This window comes from Sus scrofa, chromosome 5 (genome assembly GCF_000003025.6).
Source record: "Sus scrofa isolate TJ Tabasco breed Duroc chromosome 5, Sscrofa11.1, whole genome shotgun sequence".
Classification (NCBI taxonomy): domain Eukaryota; kingdom Metazoa; phylum Chordata; class Mammalia; order Artiodactyla; family Suidae; genus Sus; species Sus scrofa.
Window position 1 is genome coordinate 94,584,114 of NC_010447.5, and position 16,237 is coordinate 94,600,350.

Below are 16,237 nucleotides of genomic sequence, written 5' to 3' on the forward strand. Positions count from 1 at the left end.
CTTCACAGAGATCTTAGAGATTCTTTTCATGATTTTGGGATAAGCCCCTGTGCCCCAACTCATTAAATAGTCCTGTCAACTTCCAGGAAGTAACTATTTCTAGTCCCTGCCCAGTGTGTTGCAAAGTTCTTGAACAATCATCCTTCTGGGGGGTAATAAATGAAATAAGCTTGTTTTCATCCGCAGAGCCTCACCAACCACAGATATGGCAAATTCAGCTGCTGATTGTTTAAAAAAATGCAAGCAATTTAAACAGCAAGACACTGGTCAAGTAGTTTATTATCTATTATATTTTGAAATTTCTTAATAGCCACCCTCAGCATAGATGCAAGTTTTACTTAGGTGCAGTAATATTAAGTAAAAGATATTATTCACATTTATAGCATCTGGTTTTACATTAATAACCTATGTTGAATTTCTGCTACATATGTTTAAGCTGTCAAATATTAATATATCTGAGTTAAATTATCATTTAAAAAGTGTTTCAGTTAATGTCTTATTACTGCAAAAATTAAATGCACAGAGAAACTGCAAAAAATTAAATGCAAAATAGAAAATATAAGATCAAAATGAAAAATGTAATATTTTTTCAAAACACTCTGGTATAATCATTTAATCATTTAATCATTCAAAATCGTAGTTACTGAGTTCATACTGAAGAAAGACCCACAACTTTCACTACATTGTTCAATTATACAGTGGCCACCCCAGAATCATTAGACATCCTTCTGACTGCTCATCAAGTTATCTTTTCCAAGTGGCAGCTGATTTTTTCACTGCTTGTTATAATCCCTAAATTATCTGTAGGTGGATCTAAAACTCAGCTTTTTGAGGTCAATCCTGTCAGTGGTAGTGTGGTTTTGTAAATACTAACAGATGAACACATATTGTTGTCGAAGATTAATAAGTAGAACAGCAGTGGGGAACCCTTAACTCCAAGAGACAGCTGGGTAGAGGGAGGCCAATTAAAGAAAGACGTGGTCTTGTTTTGATTCTGGGCCCGTAAATTGGCACTGGAGGATCTTCTACTTAGTACGCAGCATTCCAGGATCCTTGAAATAGCAGCCCTGGCCACCAATGGTATGCAACCCCCACTTCTGTCAGGCCATCTTTTCGGGGGCCCCCAGCCTGACAGTTGAGCTTCCTGCACACAGAAGAGCTTCCTGCCCCAGCCAGGCAGAAAGTCAGGTCAAGTTCCCATGACACAAAATGAGACGCACAAGAAGGCCGTAGCTGTCCCTGGGAGAGAAAGTCTCCACAACCAGTGGGTACACGAAAGCCAATTCTTGAGGCACATTTCAAAGATTTAATTCTTACAAGTTGGGTGGTTTTTTTTTTTTTTTTTTTTTTTTTTGCCACCAACCTGAAAAGAAAGGCTGATGTGACATTTTCCCTCCCCCTCTCCACCAGGAGCCACAAAGGGAGACCTAGGAGAGCAGACTTGGATAAGAACTCTTACCTTGTGCTGGCTTCCCCCAGGATCCTGCACGCTCTGGAGCAAGCGGGGTGTCCCAGCGGGTCTCTTCCTGGTCATGAGAAACCGAAGAGGAGGAAAATGTTTTCCTCCTACGCTTTATGGTGAGTGTTCAGCAGAGACCCCTTTTTCTCCAGGGTGCCTCATACTTGGATAAGCTGATCCAGGTTAAAAATTCTCAGCTGAGGCTGCTGTAATTCAGAATTATCCTGGGTAAGTTTAACCTGCTTATTTGAGCTCAAAAGAAAATGTTATTCACCTGACTGACCCCTCACACTGGCCCCAGACCAGCTTAAGTAGGACCCAGTCTGACCTGGAACCATGTCCGTGGTCTGACCTTCAAAATGGTCCCATTTCTAAGTCGGGTCCAATTCAATTCCAGCAGGTTTCCAGACCAAGGCTGGAAAAGGAAATGTTCAAAAAAACAAAACAAAACAAAAAAATGTTCCTATGATTCCAGTTTGCATGGAATATTTTCTTCCATCCTCTCAGTTTCAATTAGTATGTGTTCCTAGAAGTGAAGTGGGTCTCTTGAAGACAGCGTGTGCGTGGGTCTTGTTTTTGCATCCATTCAGGGTATGTCTTTTGGGTGGGGCATTTAGTCCAATTACATTTAAGGTAATTATTTATATGTGTTCTTATTGCAATTTTACTAACTTTACAGACAAGCAAAAGCTAAGAGAATTCAGCACCACTAAACCAGCTTTACAACGAATAGTAAAGGAACATCTCTAGATGGAAAAGAGAAGACCACAGCTAGAAACAGAAATATTACAAATGACAAGACTCACCAGTAAAGGCACACATAGAGTAAAGGTAGGAAATTCCACGGTTTACCTGTATCCTGGGTGATTCTTCTGCATTATTTGAGAGCCTTGGGTTTTTACTTTCTCTGATAGCAAGCTACTCTAATTTATGTGACTCTATTATACTTTAATATTCTGTAGGGCTTCTCCCTCAGTTTTCTTAATTTTCTTGGCTAGTTCTGCATGTTTAACTGATCAAAATTTAAGTTTTATTTTCAAATTATTTTGTTTCAGGTTATGTTTATTCAGTAGATTAACTTAGAGAGAATTAACACCTTTACAATGTGCATTTTTGGTTTCCGCAAACAAGTTACGTGTTTCCATTATTCAAGGCTTTTTAACATTTAGAATGGTTTTAAGTATAAATACCTAGTGGGGTTTTAAAGTTTTCTTTATATAATCCCTGCATGATTCTTGTTAAGTTTCTTCCTAAATGTTTTATCTTCTTTTGTTGTATTGATTATAAGATCAATTTATATTCAATTTTTCTAATACATTTTGATTTATATATTAAAAAGCTGTTGCTTTTAAATTTTAATTTTGTAATTAGTCTCCTGCTTCACTTTAAAAAATTGTTTCTAATTGTTTTTTTTTTTCAGTCCTCATTTGTTTTCTAAATGTATAGTCATATGTACTGCAAAAATAATTATTTTGTCTTTTCTGTCTTACGATTTTTATTTCTGGTTTCTCTTTCCAAGTGCCCTGACTTTCAGAATAGCACTCTGCTGTTCCGCAATTTGGAACTGGTCCTGTGGGCATCTTTATTTCTCCTTGCTGGTCTATGCCCACAACCCTTCCAGCCTAAGGAAATGATTTTAGGGCCTTACACAACATTTACTTCTTGAATATTCTTCCCCAAAGTGTGGAAGATTATATCGTCTCTGATTTGCTCCTTAGTGCACAGTGTTTGGTGAATATTTTTCTTAATTTGTGTTTTAAATTTGTAGCTGTTTTTCCTATGTAGTGAAGATGCTGTATATTTTTTTGTTGTTGTTTTCCTGTAGAATATAGTACTTTAGCTAATTATCACAGGAAGTCTTCTAAATCAGCTTTTAAAAGATCTACTGGAAATATGTATTATTTGGATTTGAATTTCTTTTTTCTTTTTTAAAGAAATTTACATAGTCAAATATGTAAATTTTTTTCTGTGTAACTTTTTTCATCGTTGTTAGAGGAGGTTGCAGAATGTAAGTAATTGTTGAAGCTGAATAATAGAAACACAGGACTTGCAATTGTATGTTTATACATTTTCAAAATAAAATAGTTCAAGGCATTAACTACAAAAAGGTCATTCTCTACTTTGAGATCTGACAAACATTTATCAAATATTTTCTCTATGACTTTATTTTCAGTTAATTCTTTCAATAACTTAGATTTTTTTTTTTTGGTATGATGTTGGGTGAGCATATGGTATTTCCCCTCTCAAAGAGGTAATCAATTTTCCCAGTGCTATTCTTTGAACCACAAAAGCTGTAAGCAGATTAGGCCTGGAATCAAGGCTGCATCCTCATGGATACTAGTTGAATTCATAACCCACTGAGTCACAACAGGAGCTCCTGATTTACTCCCTCTCTGTCCTCACTCCCCAGACAGACTTATGATGCTACTTCCATTGACATCTAATTTCATTGGACAAATCTATTTCTGGACAATTTATTTATTTCTATTTATCTATTTGTCAATGCTTACATAATAATCTACTTACAGCTTTTGTGGTTTTTAACTAATTTTAGCATTGGTCATAGCAAATCTCTCTCATTACTTTTCTTTTTAAACATTTTCTTGGATCTTTTAACCCATTCACTCTTCTTGATAAAATTTGGGACCATTCTGTCAATTTCTAAAAAAAAAAAAATCAATCACTGGGTTATGATTTAAGTAGCATTAAACATAAATAATATTTAGGGAAGACATTCAACATCTTTTCCGCTGGGTGCTTAGTGTGTTTTTCCAATTTTCCAGTCTTTTAAGATTCTCAGTGAAATTTTAATAGACTTTTTTTTTTCATACATGTCTAGTATGTTTCTTATTATTTTCTATGAATTTTTCTTTCTGTTAGCAGTTGTGAATTATATGTATATTTTTTCTAATTATTTTTGTTTGTTCTTCCTGAGTTATATGGTACCAATGATATTTATTTGCTTAGTGTATACCTCTTTATTAGCTCTTCTATTAATGTTATAATTTTTTCTAGAATTTTTACTGCATTTACTGGGACAACTATTATCAAGAAATAACTGTATTGGCTTTTCATTTTTTTCCTGATATTGTTCATTGGGCAAGGGTTCAAGAATAATATCTTACAATAGTGATGATATTGGCTAAACTATTACTCTTTCTGATTTCAGGGGGCATTTCTCTAGGGTTGTATCGTTAAGTAAGATGTAGGTTGATTTCATGATAAGAAAATAATTTTAGAATTCTGCTAAGATGCTTGTTTCTTGTTTTCAAATTAGGTTGTAATACAGATTTTGAATTACGATGGTTTAACTTTACAATTTTTCGACTTGACTTTGATGGGAAAATGATTCCGTAGAAACCATACTTGCACGGTGATCTTTTCCTGGGGTGGCGATGTGCTGTAGATACTCTCTTGATGATGCTCTTGTGATGCTGGGTGGCTGCAGTGAGCGACACCTCTTGGTCAGCCATGGGGTCAGGAGGGTAAACAACCCATATGCTTAAAACCATTCTGTATCCAGGCAACCTTTCTATTTTCTACTTTCAGTAGAGTATTCAGTGAACTCCATGAAATATTCAAAACTTGAGTATAAACTAGGCTTTGAATTAGATGATTTTGCCCAACTGTCGGCTAATAATGTAAGTGTTCTGAGCATGTTTAAGCTAAGCTACGATTTTCGGTAGTTTAGTGTATTAAATACATTTTTGAAATGATTTTCATTTTTGGATGGATTTATTGGTATGTAACTTCATAGGAAGTTGAGGAAGATCTGCACTTCAACTTTATCATGAGTCAAAGTGGATCTTATGTAATATTTCTTAATTTCACATTATCAATTTAATATTTTTCATTCTTTTATATGTATATATTATCTCTTTATCTTGACTAGACATATTAGAAATTTGACTTTCATACTTTATTTAACAGAAAAATTCTGGTTCTTAGATTTACCCCCTTTTATTTTGCTTTTTAGGGTTGTACCTGTGGCATGTGGAGGTTCCTAGGCTAGGGTTCAAATCAGAACTGCAGCTGCCAGCTCATGCCACAGCTACAGCAATGCCAGATCTGAGCCGTGTCTGTGAGCTACACCGCAGCTCATGGCACATGGGATCCTTAACCCACTGAGTGAGGCCAGGGATCAAACCTGCACCCTCAAGGATACTAACTGGGTTCATAACCCATCGAGCTGCAACAGGCATTCCCAATTTACTCTTTATTTGGTTGCTATTTTTTTAATTTATTAAAATTTGAGTTCAAGAGTTCCTGTTATGGCTCAGCAGAAATGAACCTGACTAGTATCCCTAAGGATGTGGGTTCAATCCCTGCCTTGCTCAATGGGTTAAGGATCCTGTGCTGCCATAAACTGCAATGCTGGCATTGATGTGGCTGTGGCATAGGCCAGTAGCTGCAGCTCTGATTTGACCTCTAGCCTGGGAACTTCCATATGCCACAGAAGTGGCCCTAAAGAAAAAAAAATTTGTTTTTATCTTTATTATTATTATTTTTTATTCCTTAGGTTTTAAAAAATTATAGTCGAACTTTTTGAGTTGAGCATTTTGTTACATGCTTTCATTCTTTTCATTTAATGATGATAATATTTACTTCTGTAAATGTTCCTTTTAATATAACTTTGGCCATAAACCATATATTTGACAGTTAGCTTTCGGTGACTATTGTGTTCAACCAAGAATTAAAGTAAATATGGCAAATAGTGCTTTATTTGAGAAATCTTTAGACTTTTTATTATTGTATTTTTTGGCATTTGTGTACTTATTTTTATTTATTTTTAATTTTTTAAAAAATTTTTTTATTGTTATTTCCCCAATACAATTTTTTTTTCCTACTGTATAACATGGTGACCCAGTTGCACATACACGTATACAGTCTTTTTTCTCCTATTATCATGCTCCGTCATAAGTGACTAGACATAGTACTCACAGAATTGCCTCTACTCAAGCACTGGTCAAAGCAGGACCTATGGCCATGTCCAAATATGGTGGAAAAGTATACTCTGCCCACACTGAAATTATGGAAAGGACAAAAAAGGAAAGAAAAACTGTTAAACGACAACATAGTTGACTCTAATCATGAGGATAGAACAAATGCACAACTTAAAATCTTCTCTCCTTGTCTTTTAAAAATAGCAGATGTATGGGACCAAGAGAGCCAAACTGGAAGAGTTAGCTAAGATCCAGAGTCCAGTGAATACCTGTTTAACAGATTTAGAGACTATAGGAATTCTTATAGCATATGTGGTCCAGCAGGGGAAGAGAGTTAATAAAGAATTAGTGCCAGAATCCTAACTAAAATAACCAGAATACATGTTAGTTTTTAAGTCTCAGATGTTCAAGAAACAGCACATTTTTTTTATTACTCAAATGAATTTATCACATCTGCAGTTGCATGATGATCATAACAATCCAATTTCACAGGATTTCCATCCCATAACCCAAGCACATCCCCCCCACCCCCCAAACTGTCTCCTCCGGAGACCATAAGTTTTTCAATGTCTGTGAGTCAGCATCTGTTCTGCAAAGAAGTTCATTCTGTCCTTTAAGAAACAGCACATTTTAAAATTTCTTTAAATTATGCCATATAGGCTCCGAGTCACCTGATAATTTGGGATTTATAACAATCATATTTCATGTCTTCCCCGTTCTGTCACTAAAAATTACACAGCAATCTGGGAGGCTTATGTGGTTCCTGGAAAGTGTGGGAAAGGTCTCTGTTAACAGCCTGTCAAAATTGTTCCGGAAACACTTATTTGCTACAATCATAGAAAAGGGGAGGGATATGCCACAAAAGGTTAACAGAAGTTGCTTTGAGGATGGGAGTGCACAGGTGAAAGATAGGACTAGAGAAAGAGGATTTCTTTTCCTTTTCTTTTTTTTTTTTTTTTTGTCTTTTGTTGTTGTTGCTATTTCTTGGGCCGCTCCCGCGGCATATGGAGGTTCCCAGGCTAGGGGTCGAATCGGAGCTGTAGCCACCAGCCTACGCCAGAGCCACAGCAACGCGGGATCCGAGCCGCGTCTGCAACCTACACCACAGCTCGCGGCAATGCCAGATCGTTAACCCACTGAGCAAGGGCAGGGACCGAACCCGCAACCTCATGGTTCCTAGTCGGATTCGTTAACCACTGCGCCACGACGGGAACTCTCTTCTTTTCCTTTTCTATTTTGTATTGATAAGTGGTGGGTTTGTGGATAATTTTATTACCATTTTTGTGTACGTGGTATTTTTCAAGTGAGAAATAAAGCTAACATCCTTATGAAATAAACTAATGTTTATGAAGGTTAAATGAATAATACATATAAAGGGTTTAGAGTGGTATCTGCCTCAGAGTAAGCGCCTTAACTCGATGTGCTGGATTGCTGTTACTGACATGGCTGTATTAGAAGCTATACTTCCTAGAATCTCTTTCCTCATGTTCTACTAGATAAGAGTTGGCTGAAAGTGAAGTTGCATTATATTTGAGAGGCAGAAGAGAAGTTGCAGCTGTGTTCTGTAGATCAGTGTGGGCTAGAGATTCTGAGAAGATGCAGTTGTGTAGACAAAATCCATTTTGGTCCTTGCTCTTGCCCACTCCATGTCTGGAATTTCCCCAGCTGTCCTCACTCCTAACCTGCAACAGCTAGGCTCACCACCACATGCCAAATTATGAACTCGAAGTGGCCATGGAAAGTCAAGCTCCTTTGATAAGCCTGTACCAGTCCCCCCTTTTCGGTGCTTTTCCAGGAGACAGATGTTTCAGGCTTCCCTATATCCCTCTAAGCTTCAGCTCATTCCACTGTGTTGAGATGAGTTAGTGAACATTCTCTGATTCTTCACTTCATCAGAATTTAACTTCTCCACCTCTTCCTACAATCATGTAAAGTGTAAATCTTATAATAATTTCTTAGTTCCAAGGAATTCATGTTCCTTGTGGACCTGCATCTGAGTAAACTATAATCGGCATTGTTATTGGTGTCTGAAGTGGTTTTATAGCTATAGAACTTTAAGATTGGGAGTTTATTCATTGCTTCTCTGACGTCATCGGATTAAAGGCAGTAGTGAACCCTTCACCAGTGGTAAAGAATCACTGGCATTCCATGGCATGTGGTAACAAAATGGTTACTTATATTATTACCTTTGCCTATTTTAAGTTTTGTCTTTGTGACCAAGTAGTTACTGCAATAGAAACTTTTAGTGTAAATAAGAAATATAATGGAGTTAGTTGATTTCTTCTACATGTACTGGAGAAGTTGTAAGGAAATGATGACATTGAGGCTTTAAATTTCCAGGTCAGTGGTACAGGACCAAAAATTTCCTTTGGTTTCCCTGAAAAAAAAAAAAAAACTCCACATTTTTTTGTAGCTTCAGGGTGGTATTTTTGAAAAGCATATTCAAACTCTAATCATGCATGTGGTTGAATTACAGTACAAATTTAATTTATGATCTCACAGAATCTCTTTTGTTAGGAGATCAGTTGGGAAGGTGTGAAACACTGAAAATTAAGTTGGGGGTTTATGGCAGGCTATAGTGACATGGGTTCCCTCAAACCTATAAAATCTGTTGAGCTTTTTTCTCCATTAAAAACACTCCTTCCCCCCGGTCTGAAGAGTATGACCTCTGTCTCCCTGAAAAACTACAACTGCATGGCCAATATATATAGTTTCCTAGTAAGAGACTGTTGATCCCTTTAAGGACCTACCCCAATCCCACCACCACTTCCCATTGTTTCTAGATCTATGACCAGACTCAGGTTCTAGTAGGTTCCTTGAGGTCAGACATGCATAAAGTGTGAAAAATGAGGAGGTGCCGTGAACATCAAAGACCAGCAAAATTTTTCCAGTTCACATTAAGAAAAGCCTGAGGAGTAGGTGTGAAAATGAATCCCAAGGGAGTATAAAAATGGAAGCAATATATCATTTAATTTGGAATAATAAATTGATAGGGATGCCCTAAAAGAATCTGAATTCTGGTTTAGCATGAATGTCTGAGAGTGGTTTTAAGAGCTTGTTTTGTGGACTATCTGATATCTGGACCCGAAAGTGAATGTACTGAAATGAACTTAAAATGCCAGAATTTCCTTGGAATAATGTAGAAGAAGCTATCTTCGGATACCCAGAAAGATCAGAATGCTACAGTGAATTTATCTAAGACCTCATAAATCCTTAAATGTATTCTCTGGAAAGGTCATGTGATCTTTCTTCTTTTAGTCTCTGAGAAATAAATATGTGACATCCTCCAGAATCTCTGAAGGGGTGTTATCTTTAGGCGAGGAATGATGGTGGGAACTACTGCCTTTGAACTGGGCTTCCTGAATTAAACAGAGGTGATGGTATCCAGGGGATCATATACCTGGTAGTGGCCCTTATTGGCCAGAAATGACGGAGAGGGATAAGGTTGTCATAATGGGTAACAGAGCAGTATGTTCTCACCTGCTGAGGTCCTTGGCATTGGCTAAAAGATATACTCAACTAATGGCACAATCTTCACATTGGTCCTTACCCTGCAGAGTGAAGGCTTTTCATGTAGGAAAGGCCAAATGGAAACTACTAACACTGCCTCTGCATTTGGAAAGAGTTGACCATATGCAACATCGAATTCTTATAGGTACTCCCAGTACTGAGGGCTTGAAAGATGAAAGAGTGTTGATTGTGCCTCTCAGTCAGCTAGTCTATCTCATTGGAGAAGACGACAGAAGGATCTTGGACCGTAACTGTGGATTTTGGTAAAGCTAGTCTATCTCACTGGAGAAGACGACAGAAGGATCTTGGACCGTAACTGTGGATTTTGGTAAAGCTAGTCTATCTCACTGGAGAAGACGACAGAAGGATCTTGGACCGTAACTGTGGATTTTGGTAAAGCTAGTCTATCTCACTGGAGAAGAAGACAGAAGGATCTTGGACCGTAACTGTGGATTTTGGTAAAGCTAGTCTATCTCACTGGAGAAGACGACAGAAGGATCTTGGACCGTAACTGTGGATTTTGGTAAAGCTAGTCTATCTCACTGGAGAAGACGACAGAAGGATCTTGGACCGTAACTGTGGATTTTGGTAAAGCTAGTCTATCTCACTGGAGAAGACGACAGAAGGATCTTGGACCGTAACTGTGGATTTTGGTAAAGCTAGTCTATCTCACTGGAGAAGACGACAGAAGGATCTTGGACCGTAACTGTGGATTTTGGTAAAGCTAGTCTATCTCACTGGAGAAGAAGACAGAAGGATCTTGGACCGTAACTGTGGATTTTGGTAAAGCTAGTCTATCTCACTGGAGAAGACGACAGAAGGATCTTGGACCGTAACTGTGGATTTTGGTAAAGCTAGTCTATCTCACTGGAGAAGAAGACAGAAGGATCTTGGACCGTAACTGTGGATTTTGGTAAAGCTAGTCTATCTCACTGGAGAAGACGACAGAAGGATCTTGGACCGTAACTGTGGATTTTGGTAAAGCTAGTCTATCTCACTGGAGAAGACGACAGAAGGATCTTGGACCGTAACTGTGGATTTTGGTAAAGCTAGTCTATCTCACTGGAGAAGACGACAGAAGGATCTTGGACCGTAACTGTGGATTTTGGTAAAGCTAGTCTATCTCACTGGAGAAGACGACAGAAGGATCTTGGACCGTAACTGTGGATTTTGGTAAAGCTAGTCTATCTCACTGGAGAAGACGACAGAAGGATCTTGGACCGTAACTGTGGATTTTGGTAAAGCTAGTCTATCTCACTGGAGAAGACGACAGAAGGATCTTGGACCGTAACTGTGGATTTTGGTAAAGCTAGTCTATCTCACTGGAGAAGACGACAGAAGGATCTTGGACCGTAACTGTGGATTTTGGTAAAGCTAGTCTATCTCACTGGAGAAGACGACAGAAGGATCTTGGACCGTAACTGTGGATTTTGGTAAAGCTAGTCTATCTCACTGGAGAAGACGACAGAAGGATCTTGGACCGTAACTGTGGATTTTGGTAAAGCTAGTCTATCTCACTGGAGAAGACGACAGAAGGATCTTGGACCGTAACTGTGGATTTTGGTAAAGCTAGTCTATCTCACTGGAGAAGACGACAGAAGGATCTTGGACCGTAACTGTGGATTTTGGTAAAGCTAGTCTATCTCACTGGAGAAGACGACAGAAGGATCTTGGACCGTAACTGTGGATTTTGGTAAAGCTAGTCTATCTCACTGGAGAAGACGACAGAAGGATCTTGGACCGTAACTGTGGATTTTGGTAAAGCTAGTCTATCTCACTGGAGAAGACGACAGAAGGATCTTGGACCGTAACTGTGGATTTTGGTAAAGCTAGTCTATCTCACTGGAGAAGACGACAGAAGGATCTTGGACCGTAACTGTGGATTTTGGTAAAGCTAGTCTATCTCACTGGAGAAGACGACAGAAGGATCTTGGACCGTAACTGTGGATTTTGGTAAAGCTAGTCTATCTCACTGGAGAAGACGACAGAAGGATCTTGGACCGTAACTGTGGATTTTGGTAAAGCTAGTCTATCTCACTGGAGAAGAAGACAGAAGGATCTTGGACCGTAACTGTGGATTTTGGTAAAGCTAGTCTATCTCACTGGAGAAGAAGACAGAAGGATCTTGGACCGTAACTGTGGATTTTGGTAAAGCTAGTCTATCTCACTGGAGAAGACGACAGAAGGATCTTGGACCGTAACTGTGGATTTTGGTAAAGCTAGTCTATCTCACTGGAGAAGACGACAGAAGGATCTTGGACCGTAACTGTGGATTTTGGTAAAGCTAGTCTATCTCACTGGAGAAGACGACAGAAGGATCTTGGACCGTAACTGTGGATTTTGGTAAAGCTAGTCTATCTCACTGGAGAAGACGACAGAAGGATCTTGGACCGTAACTGTGGATTTTGGTAAAGCTAGTCTATCTCACTGGAGAAGACGACAGAAGGATCTTGGACCGTAACTGTGGATTTTGGTAAAGCTAGTCTATCTCACTGGAGAAGACGACAGAAGGATCTTGGACCGTAACTGTGGATTTTGGTAAAGCTAGTCTATCTCACTGGAGAAGAAGACAGAAGGATCTTGGACCGTAACTGTGGATTTTGGTAAAGCTAGTCTATCTCACTGGAGAAGAAGACAGAAGGATCTTGGACCGTAACTGTGGATTTTGGTAAAGCTAGTCTATCTCACTGGAGAAGAAGACAGAAGGATCTTGGACCGTAACTGTGGATTTTGGTAAAGCTAGTCTATCTCACTGGAGAAGAAGACAGAAGGATCTTGGACCGTAACTGTGGATTTTGGTAAAGCTAGTCTATCTCACTGGAGAAGACGACAGAAGGATCTTGGACCGTAACTGTGGATTTTGGTAAAGCTAGTCTATCTCACTGGAGAAGACGACAGAAGGATCTTGGACCGTAACTGTGGATTTTGGTAAAGCTAGCCTATCTCACTGGAGAAGAAGACAGAAGGATCTTGGACCGTAACTGTGGATTTTGGTAAAGCTAGTCTATCTCACTGGAGAAGACGACAGAAGGATCTTGGACCGTAACTGTGGATTTTGGTAAAGCTAGTCTTTCTCACTGGAGAAGAAGACAGAAGGATCTTGGACCGTAACTGTGGATTTTGGTAAAGCTAGTCTATCTCACTGGAGAAGACGACAGAAGGATCTTGGACCGTAACTGTGGATTTTGGTAAAGCTAGTCTATCTCACTGGAGAAGAAGACAGAAGGATCTTGGACCGTAACTGTGGATTTTGGTAAAGCTAGTCTATCTCACTGGAGAAGACGACAGAAGGATCTTGGACCGTAACTGTGGATTTTGGTAAACTTAAGTGGTAACTCCAACTGCAGCTGCTATTCCAGAAGCAGTTTCATTGATAGAACAAATCATTCTATCCCACGACAATTTGTAGGTAACTATTGATCCGGCTGATGTAATTTTCTCTATACCTGTTAGGAAAGAATGGTAGCAGTTTTCATTTGGCTGTCAAGGATAGTAAACACTTTCACTGTTCTACCTCAAGAATACATCAATTATTTAGCTCTCTCTGTCACACGCTAGTCCACAGGGACCTTGATGGCCTCTTGATTCAACTGTACATTACTCTAGTCCAACGCATTGGTGATACTCTCTTTGGACCGAGGAGGCAGGAAGTAGAAACTACCCTACACACCTTGATAAGATAAATATGTGATAGAAAGTAGGAAATAAATCTCATAGAAATTCAGGGGCTTGCAACCTTGGTAAAATTTTTAGAGGTCCAGTGGTTTGGGGTATGTTCAAATATTCCATCCAAGATAAAGGACAAATGTCGCTACCACCAACAAAGAAATGCTTATAGTGTTTACAAGTTTACAATTTTACTTTAAAAATTTGCTATTATATTGTTAAAATTTCTTCCTATTCCTTAAAAGTATTATGGTAATGCCACATTGCGTAGATGAACAATACTTATTTAATTAATTACTTCTGCCGTTTTTGCCCATTACAAAATCCCTGAGTGAAAACATAAGTATTAAATGTAAAAAAAATTTATTGTCATCTTTCAGAATCATTATTCACTAAGCCAGGTAACTCCTAAATGAATTCTTAGATTATCACGTGCTTTATTTCCCATTTGATTTTTACTTTTCTAAGCCTGATGGAACATCCTAGTTCTAAGTCTTATGGAAATTTTCTCATCTGTTATTGCTAAAAGTGAAGATGCTAATAAAGTTTTATTTCAAGAGTATATTACAAAAATATGCAGAATTTATACTGACATTGTCAACAGTGTGCTGTGAATTGGAGATAATGTGAATTAACTATCATTCCAGATCAACAGTAAATAATGTGACACATATTTTCATACTTGATCTATCACTTTAGGTCCCCTCCTGTGTATTCAAGATAATAGAATAATAAACATTGCTAAATTAGTTATTTAATGAATACTATGGTCTATTATTATAGACACATTGTCAAATAATAAAATAACTTAATTACCCATTTCCTAAAATCATTGCATTTTCCACTTAGAACTGCATAGCATAAAGCAAAAGATTCTTCCTCTCTTTGAAAATAAATCAAAGCATTCACATCAGGCATTCAAAACTTGAGAGATTGCAGTGAGAGAATCACACCAACTATAATAAGAAAATATTCTCTGACAAGTAAGATTTCACCCACATAATTGAATGAGCATGACAAGCTGTGATCAATAATACCAAATTTCCCCAGGGATTTTTTTCTTAGCCATTGTTATATTTCTGAAAGCTGATTTATAGTTTAGAATTCACTCACTTCAAAAGTAGATTTGAGGCTCTTGTGAAGAAACAAGAAATGGACTTACTAAAGTCTATAAGGCATTTATACCTGAATATAATCCATACAGAATTTGCATTACTATGGGCATCAATAAATATGTATTTAATTAGCAGACACTGATAGATAATTAATATCAATAATCCATGGTTATTCATTTAATGAATAGTGCAAACTTCTAGTGAGAAAAATCAAAGAGAAGACTAAGACTATGAAACACACTGGGTATTTAAACTATGTATCTTCAAGTGCTAACATTAAAAAAATACCACTGGCATAAGACAAACTTACATCTCCCTCTGTACAGATATTAAACTACACCAATATAAGTGATAGGTGATAGCTTTACACATGGAGAAAAGCAGGGAAATACAATCAAAATATATAGTATCATAATAAAATATATTACGGCATATCAAGATTTCAGTTACCAAGATATTGGTTTTCCACGGAGCTATAATTAATTCATGTTCTTTCTCTTCTGTGTGCAGAGAAAAGCACCTAAACAAAAGGAGTTTTCATTCACAACTCCTCTCTGCCAAATTCCAAATGAAATGAAACCAAAGCAAGCATGCTACAAAATCTGATTCAAAGGAAGCCTCAGACACTGGAGCCATTAAGCACACATTTCCTAAATAAAAAATGAGTTGTCTGCAAGCTGTCTTGACACGGTCTGCAAAGTCTCACTGCATAAAACAGCAGCTCAGCAGATTGTCAGAGAGCTCCTGAGATAAACAAAAACCAAATCAAACTTCCTTCTTCCTGTCTTTCCATTTCAGCTTCATCTTGACAGGGAGAAAAAAAAAAAAAAAAAAAAAAAACCCAGCTTCTCCACGAGAGAGTCACAAATATTCATACAACATTTGGCATTGCCTTTTAATTTGGAATAGATTTTCAAAGATGGGAAAGTAATGCACTGATGTATGCAAAAGAAGCATTCTAATGATTCATTTAGGAGGTTGAAAATTAATTACTTTTATTAGATATATCAACGCCTGACAATTAAGTCTCAATTTTACAGAAAAATTTGAGACTGCTTGTGGTTAAGAGCAGAGAATCTGGAATCAGACAGTTGGCTTTGAATTCCATTTAATCATATACCGTTTCTAATTTTGGACAAGCTACTTGACCTATCTGGGCCTGTTTCCCTGCCTTTAATAGGAAGGATGGAAGTACTTACCTCATAGAGTCATGGTCAGGGTTAAATTAATGTATATTTTAGAACAGCTGTTATGCCATGTAGTGAATTTTATATGTGTTAGCCCTAATAAGGTAATCATTACTATATTACTATTAGTTTTGCCTATATTTTAATTCTTAGGTATTTTCTATGACCTGTAATCCCTGCTGCTATAGAGTCATCAGAGTTTCATTAGCTATTCGCTATTTTTATCATATTCTAGAAATCTCTTTCTGGATTTCTAGGTCCATTTAAACAATTATATATATTCAGAGCGATGGGGGTGGATGAAGACTGAGCAAAAGTGCGTGCTCCCAGCTTTTTAAAAGCACTTAGGAAACACAT

General features: G+C 37.7%; 1 long non-coding RNA gene across 1 annotated transcript; it reads left to right on the forward strand.

Annotated features, from left to right (window-relative positions):
- LOC110260861 lies at positions 609-2,285 on the forward strand. The gene is made up of 3 exons (XR_002344382.1): positions 609-1,080; positions 1,411-1,578; positions 2,139-2,285. It is a non-coding gene; the product is annotated as an uncharacterized LOC110260861 (long non-coding RNA).